At 45.4% G+C, this 13,436-nt stretch overlaps 1 non-coding gene across 1 annotated transcript; it reads left to right on the forward strand.

Moving 5' to 3' along the window:
* Positions 1 to 1,523: 1,523 nt before the first annotated feature.
* LOC130460219 (small nucleolar RNA R71) lies at positions 1,524 to 1,630 on the forward strand. The gene has a single exon (XR_008920156.1). It is a non-coding gene; the product is annotated as a small nucleolar RNA R71 (small nucleolar RNA).
* Positions 1,631 to 13,436: the final 11,806 nt, after the last annotated feature.

Genomic DNA, 13,436 nt, shown 5'->3' on the forward strand with positions numbered 1-13,436 from the left:
CAAAGTCTACAGGTATATAGAATTTACCTACTCTAACAGGGACGTCCTCTAAAACACCTAAGGGGTATTTGACAGAACGGTCGGCCATTTGTAGAGTGATATTGGTAACTTTAAGCTCACCCATATTCAGTTTAGTACAGACAGACAAAGGCATGACAGACACACTAGCACCTAGATCACATAAAGCTTTATCAATAAACATGGTGCCAATGTTACATGGGATGGAAAAACTCCCGGGGTCCTTAAGTTTAGGTGGAGACTTGTTTTTCAAATAAGCACTACATTCCTCAGTGAAAGCTACAGTCTCTACCTCACAAAAAGCACGTTTCCTGGTCAAAATATCTTTCATGAATTTAGCATAAGCAGGAACCTGTAAAATTAATTTAGTAAAAGGAACCGTTACCTGCAAATTTTTGACCACTTCCAAGAATCTGCCAAACTGCTTGTCTAGTTTATTCTTGAGTTGTCGGTTTGGGAAGGGGAGTGCAATAGGTGGTACTTGAATATCCGCCCCCTTCTTAACCTCAGTTGTAGCCTCATTCTCATCGCCTACCTTTTCAGCTTCCTTTTCACCCATAACTATCTTCGGGATTTCCTCACTGACCAGATCACTAGCAGACACCTCGGAATCAACCTCAACCGGCATAGAAGGACCATCATAATCCCTACCACTCCTCAATGTAATTGCATTAGCAGTCTCCCTATTTTCGGGATGTGAAGGAAGTTGGCATGGTGGCCTCCCTGCAATAGTAGTAGCCATCTGTGCCAACTGTGTATCAATGATCTTGTTGTGAGCAGTAAGAGCATCGATTTTTGCATCCTTTTCACTTAGGGATTTTTGCATTTGTAGCATCATGTTTCTCATCTCTACTAGCATAGGGTCAGGCTGTGTGGTTTGAGGCGGTGGTGGTGGAGGTGATGTGTGTTGTCTAGGGAACCCAGGTGGTCCACTAGACTGTTGGTTGTAGTTGTTCCGTGGTTGGTAGGGTTGGTATGGTTGTTGTGGTGGATGTTGGACTTGGTGAGGGTTCTGGATATTGTTGCTCCTGTGGGATAGTAGAGGGTTATTTTTGTAGCCCTCATTGTAAGAGTTGGAGAATGGGTTATTTTGTTTATAGGATTGAAATGCGTGACATTGTTCAACAGAGCTCCTACATTCCGGTGCATAATAACCAGACATTCCACAACTTTTACAAACAGTAGCAGGTTGGGCACTCATAGCAGCTACACTAGCAGGTTGGGCAGATTGAGTATTGGCTGCTTGCATATTATCAAACTTATAGTGTAAAGCAGTCAATTGGGCAGTTAATTGTTCAATAGAATTTAAATCATGCTTACCACCCCTGTTAGATAGACCTCTAGGATTTCCATACTAGGCATTGTGAATGGCTATCTCCTCAATCACCTCCATAGCTCTAGGCACCTCAAGTTGCATGAACCTCCCACTGGAAGCTGAATCCAACAAGCATCTAGACTCATTACCCAGACCATTATAAAACTGCTGAATCAAGAACCAATCTTCCAAACCATGGTGCGGGCATTCTCTTTGCAAATCCTTGAATCTCTTCCAGACATCGAACAAACTCTCATCCGCTTGTTGTGAGATACCTAATATCTGACCCCTCAGACGAGCCGTTTTCTCAGGTGGAAAATATTTAACATAAAAAGCAAGAGCCAAGGATTCCCAATTATTGATTTTCAAAGCCGCCCGATTCAACCCATTAATCCACAGTTTAGCTTTCCCACTCAAAGAGAACAGGAAAAGTATCTCCATAGTCTGCTCCGGAGTCAATCCCTTTTTCTTAATGGTGGAGCAATATTGGATAAAGGACTTAATGTGAAGATTCGGATCTTCACCTGGTTCCCCACCGTACTGGCGTCTCTCGATCATGTTAATTAATGCAGGCTCAATCTTGGAGGTCTCAGCTGCAATAGAAGGCATGATCGCCTTTGGTAGCACGGACAGACTTGGCTTAGAATAGTCTGTAAGCCGTGGGGTAGGTGGCGGTATCAGATTTTCGTCACCCATCTCTATCTCTGAAACTGAATCTGTATCTGAAGGAAAAAGATCGCCAATATTATGATCAGAATCAGAGTAATTCCCACACTGTGCAATGAAAGTTCTTCGTCTACGAAAGGTTCTTTCGGGCTCAGGATCGAATGGAGTAAGATTACTAGTACCTACGGTCCTGGGCATAGACAAAGACTACAAAACAATGTGAGATCCGGTCTCAAGGAACGTGAGTTCCTTGAGTAGTAACAAACAATAATCTAGGATAAGCAATCAACAACAGAAAATAAAACCGTTTCCCCGGCAACGGCGCCAAATTTTGACAGGCTAAAGTCGTATCACCTAATCAAAAATAACCTAAGGTCCACTAGCTAGGTAGCAAGGGAAGTCAGGATCGAATCCACAGCGAAACAGGCGTTCTTTCTACTATCAATTAATTAATCTAGACTATTGTGAACAAAGTTGGTTGATGGTCTGTATACTAAGACTACGAACGAATATAAACAAGAATGAATCAATATATTAAGGAATCTAGGGTATAGGTTTGCCAACAAATAATAATCCAGGACATTGAACAATCACGATAATCAACAAAGTAATTAGTTAGACTAGCATGCTCTCTCAAGTCGATACTAATCATAGACTTAGAATTAACGGGCTCTCGCTACGTATTAACTCTAATTCTACCTATTGACACAAGCCTAAACATCAAATTGCATCTCTCGAATCTTAATTTGATATTGCATAACTACCACAACTAAACCTGCGCAAATCTAATCGCATAGTAAATGAAACCAATCAATAGGAATCAATTACAATGCCAACAATCATAATCATTCAATCATCCCTTCATATTATTCATGGATCCCCAACCCTAGAAATTAAACTACTCAAGCATGTTGACAATAAACAAAGCAATAATCATAATTGAAAGCATTATTAAAGCAAGACAATGAATTGAAATAAGAAATAATACCTATTGAAGAACAAAGGAAAGTGAAAGCTTGAATTTTTATTGAGAATTAAACTAAGTGTTTTTGCATAAACTAGAGAGAAAATTAGGCTAAGGGGAATAATACTAAGCTTCAATACTAGAAAATAAAGTGTTCTCTAAAAACAATTAAGGCTTGCTTATATAGTTTGCCCAAAATAAAGCCTAAAAAACGGAAACAAAACTCGCGCATAAGTGCTGGGGGTTGGCGTCGCCCGATCGGGCGTCGCTTCGCCCGATCGGGCGATCCACTCGATAGTCGGCCCGATCGGGCTAAAATCCGCCCGATCGGGCGGTTTGTGAACTCTCCACATAGCCTCCAGATTGACCGCCCGATCCGGATCGGGCGAGCTGCGCCCGATCGGGCGCGCGTTGATGAATCCAGATTGTTTATAATTCCGCCCGATGGTCGCATTTCGCCCTCAGCTTCCAGGGCGATTTGCAATCTTCAATCTAACTCGCCCATATCACTGAGTCTAACTCCCGGGGCTCAACCATAAGCATCCAAGGCTCCCGAAAGTCGACGATGGAGGTCCCGAACTTCTCGGACTCATATAGTGGCCTAGATCAACAATGAAACGGGTCTAAAACGACCAATTTCTCATAATAAAACCTGAAACTCAAGGCACACTCAATAACACATATTAGTACTAGAAACGGCTCCTAAGAGCACGGTTGACACATAAAAGTACTAAGGGACGGGGGTAAAAATACTATATAAAACATGCATATCAAGAGGACGGCCAGATTGATCAACGTGGACGCGGATACAAAGATTAAGTCCGAAACGGACGCTTTGAAGAAGGCTGAGGAGGATGCCAAGAATTACGAAAAGAAATTGCTGGAGCATGAGGAGAGGCTGGCCGTGCTGAGAAAGGAGTATTCCTCCATCTCGGAGCGGGTGACCAATTTCTCGTCCAAGGTGAACGTCTTGGAGGGTCGGCTTAAGGCTATGCAGGGTGAGATTGAAGCCGTGCGCAGAGAGGCAGCGAGTTCTTTCAAATTAGGCGAAGAGTCCATTTTGGAGAATGCTCAAAGGGCGTGGGATCAGTCTATGGATGGGAAGGACTTTTCTTGGTTTAAACGTCGCATCTCCTACCAGATGGCCGTCTCGACGGCTAGACACCTAGGCTTAGATCCCCCTGAGTTCGTTAGCGACGGGGAGGAGGAGGACATGGAGGAGGAAGAAGTGAACTCCCCTGAAGGCCAAGACGTCCAGGACGGGAGTTCAACCGCCCCTCATCCTTGAGCAGCCTTTTGTGTAATTGGTTTGAATGACGCTGTGGGCGTTTGTAATAACTTTGATGCCTTTTGGCATTTATTTGTGTTGGTTTATTTGCGCCATGAGCGCATGTATAAACTTTTTGTGCCTTCGTGCACTTGTTTTATTTTGATTCCATTTCAGTTTGTTACTGATTTCTTAGGAATTCTTTATGGGTCCATTTGATGGACGGGAACCTCAGTGTTTTAGGTGATCAGCCTAATTTGTGGCGCTAATCTAGGCCACTTCTCAGGTCGTCAATCTATTAGTCTTTTTAGACGCCTTCCAAGGAGGAGGCGTCATGTTGAATGTCTGCTCTTATTGAGTCTTTTTTCGGACGCCTTCCAAGGAGGAGGCGTCATGTTGGATATCTGCTCTTGTTGAGTCTTTTGTGTTTTATGTTAGCACAGGGTATTTTTAGGGTCTTCGTTTATTTAGTAAATATTGACGCCATCATTTGGATTTTGTTTTCTTGTGGGTTTCTCCACCCCTTAGTGTTTTTAAAGGGTTTAACTGAGACTTGTATTTGTCAGATCAGAAAACATTTATTTACTAAGTTGCAAGCTAAATTCACCGCGTCTTAGGCGGGCATTTACAGGCCGTTTTGAGGGCTCTAGTACAATAGTTAGGTCGTTTTGTAGGCTCTTGGTACAATAGTTAACCTAATGACATTCTATTTTCAGCCACTTTCCTCAATCTTGACCGTTTCTGTTTTGGCTGGTTTACTCTCCTTGACGGCTAGCAGTTCGTCTTCATGCTTTCTTTTGCCTCTGGCTTCGGCAGAATCTTGCTTCCATGCTGACGGGTTGAGGGTCGTAAGGTAACAGTTCCTAGCCTGTTGTTGGTCTCCATGTATGGTGCCTATCGCCCCATCATTGCACACAAACTTCAAAAGCATCAGATGGGTGACGACTACAGCTTTAATCTTGTTCAAGGTGGGTCGTCCCAAGATGACATTATATGTTGTTAAGTCCCTAACAATCAGGAAGTCCACCTCCATCTTCCGTCCATTTTTCCTATCCCCAATTCGAACCGGCAGAGTGATGACGCCCACAGGGTGTATAATGCTCCCTCTGAAACCAATGATGGGATAGTGAATACTTTCCATGGTTTTGGGCTCATGTGCTAGGCGATTGAGGCATTCCAAGCTCATTATGTCGGACGAGCTTCCCGTGTCTATTAGAATGCGTTTTACTCTCATGTTGGATATCTTGAATTCGACCACAAGAGGATCATCATGCGGAGTGGCTATTCGTCCACCACCCGACTCACATATCTCTATCCGTGGGAATGGATCCAGAGGTGACTTTGCTGACAGCATTACTTGCCCCAGGCGGCGAGCATAATCTTTCTGTCCCCTCATGGTGGGTCCTCCAGCGGCTGGTCCTCCAGATATGACGGCTACAAACCCCCCTTTGTTGTGTTGTCCCTCCGTAGGTGAGGCAGGTGACTTTTTCTTTTTGTATTGGTTTTTTCCAAAGCCGTGAGCATTCTTCTGTAAGTAGTTTTTGAGGTGTCCTTTGGAGGCTAGGCCGTCTAGAGCCCTTTTCAAGCTTCTACAGTTCTTAGTTTCATGTCCTATGTCTTCATGGAACTGACAATATAACTTGGGATCTCGACTCTCAGCAGGAGATTTCATGGGGAAAGGCCGTTCAAGGTCAAACCTGGTTCCGACGTCTTTCAGCATTGTGAGGAGGTCTGTGTTATACTCAAAATATTCCCGTTCCTGTGGACATTCTCTCTTGTGCCCAGGAGAGTTGGTATCATGCTCTTTTGAGAGGGCCCATGTGCCATTTACTCGTGGGGCTTTTCGGTCCATTTTATCTTTCATTCTTGAGGAGTCTATTGTTTCTCCAATCCTTCCCTCATTTGACGCGCTGCATATTTCTGTTGCATGGATAAATGCTTCGGCCTCGTCCAAGACTTCGGCCATAGTCCTCACGCTTTTCTTGACCAGGTCAAACTTAAAGGATCCCTTCTTCAATCTTCTGATAAAATTATCAAAAGAGACGCCATCGGGCAAGTCTGGGATCTGTCCGGCCTCTAAGTTGAAACGCTTCACATAGCTTCTTAGTTATTCATCTTTCCCTTGTTGAATCCGTCCCAAATGCATGCTTGTTTTCCTTTCTTCCTTGTGTTCCATGAACCTTGTGGAGAACAGAGTTTGTAGTTCGTTGAAAGAGGCGATTGACCCTGGGGGCAGTCGTTCAAACCACTTAGACGCCACTCCTTTGAGAGTGGCCGGGAAATATTTGCACCAGGTGCCTTCGTTGGTTCCTTGAACATACATGTGATGGCGGTATGCGACTAAGTGCATATCAGGATCGATGGTCCCGTCATAGGCTTCAATGGTAGGAGTTTTTACCTTGGGTTCTTTCGGGGCGTTCATGATCTCCTCGGAGAAGGGGGTACTCATGTGCCTTAGCGTCAGATTATTAAACCCTTGCTGGATGTGGTAAGTTGGTTCACGGCGGTTGGATAGCAGGCGGAGGCGCATGCTTACGCTGTTGGGCGTCATCTGAGTCTGTCCTCGAGTAGAGGGGTAAAATGGAGGATCTTCCATCACAGGGGTGGACCCAGTGTCCGATAGTTCAGATTCAGCTTCATAATGTTCTTGACGCCTTGAGGTGGGTCGGAAGACGGCTGGTGGGCTTCCCTAGACGGTGGTCGTATGACCTGGTCCCTTCGAGGTAAGGAAGTAGGGGGGTCGCGGCCGATACCCGAGCGCTCAGGCACAGGGCTGACTCCCCGTCTAGCTTGTGGACGAGAGCCTTCTCCAGCCCTCCATACATTGGATCTAAGTGGCATTCTGCTTATCCGATTGACGCCTAGGCTGAGGGGTCTCTGTGGAGTCGTCCTCTCGGTGCTGTAGATTAGCAAATTTTTCCGAATTTCATCTTGCAATGTGGTGCTCATCTGTTGTCGAAAGGTTTGATTCATTTGCTGTTTGAATCCTGCTAAGATCTCGCGTAATGAACCCACCGAGACCGGCAAGTCTAAATTCTCATCTAGCAAGGCATCTCGGACGCTGGGGCTTAGATGGCCGCCTGGCGGAGACGCTTCTACCATTGGCTCTTCTTCTACGACCACCTCAGCTACTTGCACTCGACGTGGTGTGCTTCCTGCATTTGCGATTCGATTGGCTTCTTCCATGTGTCGTTGGCTCCTTTCGAGAGGCCGCCTCTCTTCTCCCTCACCACCATACTCTCTGTCAGAGTGTAGTTCGGCCATGATACTATACCTCCCCACAGACGGCGCCAAATGTTGTGGGATCTTTTACGGTGATGACGTGTCACGCGTTCCTCGGAGGTATCAAGTATGACCTGGCACGAACTTCTGGCAACCTGCAAAACAAGAATATTCCCGTAGGAATATTCCCTCCGGTGCTTAAGTAAGTAAATGCTAGAGAGAGAAGTAATTTGTAGAGAGAGGGCAGAGCAAAGATAGTTCTAGGTTGGTGGGAATGAATTGATTATCCCGTTTACCTGGGGATCTGCACTATTTATAGTGCTAGGGTTTCTTGGGAGCTGGTCCTGCATTGATTGGATGGTTTCTTAAGATCAGGGCACGTGTCCTGCGTAAATAGTGGGGGCTTGATTTGAGCTTGGTGGGCTATTTAAGTGTTTGGGCTTCTTGAAATCAACGGAAATGGGTCCCTTCTGAGTAGGAGGGTCTCAAGACCTTCTGGAGGGCCTTTTAGGCTTTCTTAATGGGCCTTCATGGTTCAACCTAGGTGGCATTTATTTTAGGCCACATCATTTATTATTATTATTATTATTATTATTATTATTATTATTATTATTATTATAAATCAAATGCTAACAAAGTCAAATATTTTACAAATAGTTAGTGGGAAGCCGAGATACAATCTGGGCCCCCACCCCTCTAGCTATAGCAAAACCTATACTGATGAAAATATGAGGAGCAGCACGAGCTTCAATGTCCTGTGTCCTAGAATACTTCTGAATCCGCTTCAGCAACGCAACCGCATCCTTATCCAGCTGCCCCAAAGAAGAGAAAGAGAACGGAAGAAAGCCATAACCAATGGCCCTGCAACGTGCTTCGTACTTGACCCGCTTCCGAACAGTCGCATCTGTCACAACCCGGCCCGGAGCAAAGCCAGACAACCCAGATTGTATCAAAGGAGACGATCCCGTCAAGTCAACACACACATCACAGCCCCGATCCCAACAGTAGAGCAACACGTCTGCTGGTCGGAGAGCTACATCGTTCACTCCAGATAGACCAGTATCAACCTCTTTCTGCGCCGAGATCCCAAACCGATAACAAACATCAACAAGTGTATCCCGAACCACATTATGTCGATGTTTAATACCCACGGTGCCAGCACATGACACCGCATGATCACGAAAGATGTCTCCCGCAAAGACCCTGGAACAAGCAGAACATGGCGCCGTAACAGAGAACAAAGGAACCCCCAACCGGTAACACAACACACATCGGTAAGCTTTAGCATTCATCGTATGTCCCAAACCTGATATGGGGACCGCACGAAGCAAAGCAGAGGTGTGATCTCCCTGCTGTGATTTCCACAACGCCGACTGTCGAGAAGATAAAGAGAAGGTGGATTCTACAGATGCAGTAACCTTTGTGAAATATATTTCTGCCAATTTCTTCATGAGTTTAGGGGCAGCGACCTCACTAGGGTTACTCAGAATGTTATACTCCACCGTTCTACTAAATAGACTCAACGCATCCTCAAATACTCGACCAGGACCAACAATACCAGAATGCCGTAGAAGCTTTGTCTGCAAACCAAAAGACTGCAATCGAGAAGCAAGAAAAGCATAATGACGAACATCACCTGCGGAATAAACACCAAGTCCGCCAAAAGAAAAGGTAAGGTGGCAAGACGCCACTACCAATCACCAAAGCCAGGCCCCGAAGCAGTTACAATACGCTCAAAGGAAGATCAAAGAGCCTCATCAAAAGTGAGTTGAGCCGCCTCAAAAATACCAGGAGGACAAGTACGCAAAGCAAAGTAGAGTTTAGAAACTTCGGTACATGCCCTAAGTAACAACAGCTCACACTGAGGATCATCAAGCTGAGCAACCTTATCCATAAGCCCAATGGTCTTGGTCACCCTCTGCATCACAAGCTCACCACTAAAAGCTGGATTGGAACTAGCGGGACCACCTAGCAACTTAACACCATGCAAAGGACGAGCAATATCAGGGGGAAAGACTCCCACAAGCCTGCTTCGAGGGTCCTCAGTAGGCCAGAAAACCTCGGTCTTCTCCCCGTTAAAATGTAACCCGAGACAAGGCCCGTCCTCCATAATCAACTGCAGAATCTTCCCAACCACCAAGGTGTCACCAAGAATAGTGCCATCATCCAAATACCATGCCTGAAAACATACATCAAAAGCGTCCCTGATTGTACAAACCAGGGGTTGTAAAACCAAAGCAAAGAGCAGAGGACCAAGGGGATCACCCTGCTGCACCCCTTGAGACGACCATAACGTGTGCTCTCCATAATGCAATCTGGCTGGTGTAGAGTAGCAGAATTCAACCCACCGCGAAATGCCCGGAAAACGAAGGTGAACTTCTCGTAACATGGCCGCACGATCAACTAAATTAAAGGCATTCTGAAAATCCACCAATAACATCAAAAGACCCACATCAGAACCCCGGTCCTCAATCAACCGGTTCATAGCATGAAGAATTGCTTCACCACCCGCAGAAACCCCGACACCAAATTGAAGACTATCAAAATAACTTCCCAAAGACGGACCAACGATAATAGCACCAACCTTCGAAACCAAACGTCGCCAAACAGTACCCACAGCAATAGGACAAATACCACCACCGGGCTTGACAAGAGGGGTGAGGGGAGCACTAGCAACATACTCACCCAAACCCATAGGGCATTTCCCAGCTAAAAAGAGATTAACCACCCCAGAAATCGAGTCAACTAACTCATTTGAAACAGCCACCGCAGCACCACACAAACAATCCATAAGGTGCTGAGCTCGCAAACCGTCCCTCCCACAAGATGTGCCACGTGGAAAACTCCTAATCCGGTCCAAAACAACAGCAGAAGTAGCCATGAGATGGTGATCAACATGAATATCAGGCAAGGACGGAGCTGGAGAAGAAGGGTGTTTGGACTATAAATCCGCAAGAGTGGCCTCATTATAAGGTGCAACACCAGAAGAGGAAAGAACACGAACTGCAGCAGTGTAAGGACCATCATAAATCTTCCTACGACACTGCTTGATATTACGCTCTGCCAAATCAAGATCCTCATCAACATCCATCAAAGCAGGGGATCCAGCTGCCAAAGCTTCCCGCAAAAGCAACATACTACCACCCGACTCACTCCAAGTACGAATAGCATTACCAATACTCTCTTCCTGCCGTTGTCGCCTGACGGAAGAAGAACACTCGCGATTACTCCTCGGACTAAAGTTCCTAAGCATACACAGAAGCAACACGAGGAGACTAACCCAACAAGAGATGTCCTCAGGCTTGCAAATCACCTTATCAAGCGCGCCTTTCAATACCCGGGAAAAACCCAAACGACATTTTGGAGGGATGGATTTCACGGTGCAAAGACGTGTAGAAAGCAATCTGTCAAGAAGAGTGATGGTAAAACCACAATCAAAATGTTGCATCGTAGTATCCACATGACTAGGTACATCGGAATTGAGTTGCGGTTTAGAAAGACCATAGAGCACAAACCGAACAACACCATCCCCATTATCAGGCGGGGCCACAAAATTAGAACCAGCACCATGACGACATTTAGAACGAATAGCATGCGTATTAAAACAATCCCCGCAAAGCCAAATCCCCATACAACGGAAGGTCAACTCAGCCTCAGTGAAAATAGCTAAGTCAGTAATAAGAGAGTGTCGTGTTACTGCTTTTGCGGCATCATCACTACAATGACGATCACGAAGATGAGTGATCAAAGAGCTCCTAGTAAGCCCATTTCCCCCGCCATCTTGACACCCATTAAGACCCACAAATGGGTAATGAAAACGCACCACATCAGTAGGCATTAGAAATAACAACACCTATAAACGAGAGACTCCCAAAAAAAACAATATTCAATCACAACCGAACAACTCCAAACGCAGCAACACCAAACAACAAAATCCAATATCAAAGTAACTTGCTGTAACAACACCAAAAAAACACCAAACATCACATAAAGCAACTTACTTTTAGCTTTGAGATACCCCACGATGATATGGCAGCAACAGAAGCTAAGTTATTTGGTACATGCAACGTCACCGCAAAGAAACCACCTCAACCACAACCAATTCACCGGAAATAACAACAACGTAAACAACACACCGGAAACCACCTCAAGCAACACCGGAAACAACAACAACACACCGCAAACAACCTCAACCAATTCGCAACCAACACACCGCAACCAATTTGCAAACAACACACCGCAACGAATTCGCAATTTCACACCCAACAATAAACTTCTCTCGCCAGAAATGGACAACCCCTGCTACCGCATGAGGACCTAAACCTTCGCACGAACCCCCTGTGATACGCCTGAGGAACGTACTTGAAACAGACTGGAATTGCCGAAAAAGAGACCTAAAACAAACCCCTTGGATACGCCGAGAAACTGCACCCAAAACTTGTCGTTAACCACCAAAAACTGCACCAATAACCTTCGTGGGACCGCCGATAAACTGCCGCTGAACCGCCGAGAAACTATCGTTGAACCACCCCCTGTATTTCGCACATATATCGCACAAAAAAACGCACAACAACCGCCTGATGATCGCACAAAAACAGCCCAAAACTACGCCAATACCACCACGCCGGAATACCTGTTGCCGTCGCCTGAAGATACCCGCCTGAACCCCCTGGATTTCTCACATACACCGCACCTGAAATGGACCCAGAACAGCACCAAAAACGCCTGAAAATCGTACCAAAACTGCACCAATGCCGCCTGAAAATCGTACCCAAACTTCCCTAAATAACCGCCGGGAATTGCCTGAACCTTGCACCGCAGATGGTGGTCCTTCGCCGAGCCCACAGCCACCGGAAAACCGCTGAAAAAGGGACGTGGAACACCCTAAACGCCCATACGAATAAACCTAATCGCCCTTTGAGAAAAAACGTTGCACGATTATTATTATTATTATTATTATTATTATTATTATTATTATTATTATTATTATTATTATTATTATTGTTATTATTATTATTAATAATATTATTATTGTTATTATTTTAGTTTTTAGTTTTCATTATTTATTTCTAATTGTATTTCTATTTCTATTTATTTATTTTAGTTATTTTTATTTTTATTATTATTATTATTATTACGGGAAAACACCAAAACGTTACAAGCTTAACAAGCTACAAAGATCAAGGGAACTACAAGAAGTTGGAGGGGAGTCGAGATACAATCTGGGCCCCCACTCCTCTAGCTATGGCGAACCCGATCCTGCTGAAAATGTGGGCAGCTGCCCGTGCCCCAATGCCCTGAGCCCTGGAGTACGTCTGGACCCGCTTCAGCAAAGAAACAGCCCCTTTCTCTAATTCCCCAAAAGAAGAGAAGGAAAAAGGTAAGAAACCGTAACCCAAAGCCCTACAACGTGCCGCATACTTATCCTGCTTCCGCTGCGCTGCAACCGCCACAACCCGACCCGGAACGAAGCCTGACAACCCAAATTGCGTCATAGGGGAAGACCCAGTCAAGTCAACACACACATCTAGTCCGCCATCCCATGAGTAAAGCAATATATCTGCAGGACGAAGAGCTCCATCACTCTCACTAGTCAGCCCAACATCAACCTCCTTGCGAGCAGAAATCCCCGACCGATAGCAAATATCCAAAAGGGTATCACGAACAACATTATGACGATGTTTGATACCCACAATCCCAGCACAAGACACGGCATGATCCCCATAAATGTCCCCGTCGGAAACCCGAGAGCAAGCAGAACACGGCGTCGAATCAGAGAACAACGGAATACCCAACCGATAGCAAAGAACCGAACGATAAGTCTTACCGTTCATAGTCTGGCCTAACCCCGAGATGGGGACTGCCGGCAACCAAGCTGAGGAGTGATCCCCCTGCTGTGATTTCCATAGGGCAACAAGACGCGAAGATAAGGAGTAGGCGGATTCCGCATCAGCAGTAACCTTCGTGAAATATATGTCTGCCAA

This window comes from Spinacia oleracea, chromosome 4 (genome assembly GCF_020520425.1).
Source record: "Spinacia oleracea cultivar Varoflay chromosome 4, BTI_SOV_V1, whole genome shotgun sequence".
Taxonomy (NCBI): domain Eukaryota; kingdom Viridiplantae; phylum Streptophyta; class Magnoliopsida; order Caryophyllales; family Amaranthaceae; genus Spinacia; species Spinacia oleracea.